The sequence below is a fragment of the Palaemon carinicauda genome, chromosome 1 (assembly GCF_036898095.1).
Source record: "Palaemon carinicauda isolate YSFRI2023 chromosome 1, ASM3689809v2, whole genome shotgun sequence".
NCBI lineage: Eukaryota > Metazoa > Arthropoda > Malacostraca > Decapoda > Palaemonidae > Palaemon > Palaemon carinicauda.
Window position 1 is genome coordinate 20533894 of NC_090725.1, and position 2500 is coordinate 20536393.

Genomic DNA, 2500 nt, shown 5'->3' on the forward strand with positions numbered 1-2500 from the left:
CATATATATATATATATATATGTATGTATATTTAATATAATATATATATATATATACATAAATATATATATATATATATGTATATATATTTATATATATATATACAGAGAGAGAGAGAGAGAGAGGAGAGAGAGAGAGAGAATATGTATACCTGATGTAGCGTACAAGTAGCAAATTTTAAGCAAAGCGATACATTCAATTCCTGCAAACAGATGAGGTGAATGGTAAGAAAGGCCAATATTTCGAAGCCGCATCTTCAGCAACCCCAATATCTTATCAACAATGATTCCAGTTCCGAATAATGGTCGGAAATTTAGTCAATACTCTGCAGCTACTTGGGTTTATGAGCAGGGAACCTCTCCCACAGGATATGTGGCTGAGCTTTATTCCTTTGCTTATTTCTATTTCTTTTGCATCCTTGCATAACATTGTTGTTTGTTCGTAAATTGGATTTCATGATCATACAATCTCTCTCTCTCTCTCTCTCTCTCTCTCTCTCTCTCTCTCTCTCTTTCTCTCTCTCTCTCTCTTCTCTCTCTCTCTCTCTCTCTCTTTCTCAGGCTGTTTATTCTAATTTTATCTTTTATTTTTCATATTGTATTGTGGAGAATTTTCAAAACATGTTTGCTCTGAATGTTGTCCGCCTATTGTTTTCCTTTATTTTGTTCTCTTTAGTTACCTGGAAATAGATGCAAAAATGTACTCAAACAATTTTAAGACGATATTTTAGGGAATGTATGTAGCATCTTGGAAACGACCTTGCCTAATGTCAGATGTCCTTTTCGCTGTTATCTTGTATGCGTTTGGTGTTTTTTTCGAATTCAAATAGGTCACTGAACTATACATACAAAATCGTGGATTCATATATTGAGCTCTCTAATATATATTAGAAACCTCAAATTAAAATGCTTCATAAGACTTAAACTTTTATTTTTCCAGAAAACTCAGCACTTGGTTCTGTTGATTTATTTATCATGTCGCTCTACTGTACTAACCCAGGTACCTTTCACTTTTTTTAAGTTTACTTCCAAAGAACTAATAATCTGGAAATTTAGATGCCTCATAACCTCCAACATATCGAAGGCCATTTTCGTCTGCAACATTCTCTAAAGTTCTTTAATGAAATTCATTTTCAAAGTCTTCTGAATCTTCTTCTGGCTTCCTCTCATCTTCATTAGAAGCAAACAACATTGCAGAAATCATAAGATCTGTTTTCAAGATCAGTTTCATTTGAATCATTATTTTCACATATTTTTCTCTTGACTGAACATTTCCTCCGACATATTTGAAAAATCCTTTTTTAAGTAAATACGACCTTATTCTGTGTTTAACTTCGACTGGCGTAGGATGATCATAAGTTGCACCCATTTGTCTAAGAAAGCCAACCATGTTTTCCAGTTCATCTTGGTTAAGTTTGGAGGTAATTTTGTATGATACATCATATTTACTTTTCAACATATCAAGCAACCTTGGCAAGGATTTACATGACAAAATACGTCCCTTTTGGAGCTGATAGTCCTTATCACTTTTGCAAACTCACATTGTTTCAGCAGTGCACTTCATATTTTCAAGGATTTCATTCCGTTACGTCAGTTGTATCCCATAAGCATGTCTAGATTTTCTTTTTTCTGTCATAAGGTACCCATGAATTGAACACCTCAAACAAGGAGTCGGCAAGCTTTATAATGTAGATTATATAAAGAATGAAAACTATGGTTGTAATCGAAGAATGTAAAACTAAATCAGTGCAAGAATGACTGAAATGACCTGTGATCTACCTTCAAGTGAAACGGGTAGCTGAGTGACTTATCAGCCTGACCTGTCCTCCCGCAGGCGCGGCTCTTAGGGGATTAGGCCGCAACCCCGCATAAATAACTCTACCTGCCATTACCTTGCGAAGAGGGGTTTTGGGGATCATATACAGTAGGTCTACTAGCTGAATCCATAGCAGGCACTGCCTGACCCTCACTGGTCCTATCTTGGGTGGAGAGGGGGCTAGGGCGCTGTCACTGTCCCTTCCCACTGCCACGCGAGCTACAGAACTTTAAAGTATTCCGACAGACCCAAAATTGCTTGAAAGAATTTTAAATATATATATAATAGATCATAACTGCTCCTCTTGAAGTCTTACTGCTTAAACAAACTAATTCTAAGCCTTGTAATGCTAGAATAATTTTTATATGCCCCCACAGCCACAGGGGGCATATAAAGCCTGCTGCTTCCTCCAGTGCCTTAGATGACCGCGGAAGGTAGCGGGCAGTAGGGGATTCAGCATTATGAAGCTTCATCTGTGGTGGATAATGTGGGAGGTTGGGCTGTGGCACCCTAGCAGTACCAGCTGAACTCGGTTGAGTCCCTGGTTAGGCTGAAGGAACGTAGAGAGTAGAGGTCCCCTTTCTGTTTTGTTTCATTGTTGATGTCGGCTACCCCCCAAAATTGGGGGAAGTGCCTTTGGTATATGTATGTATGTATGTATATATATATATATGATATATATGTG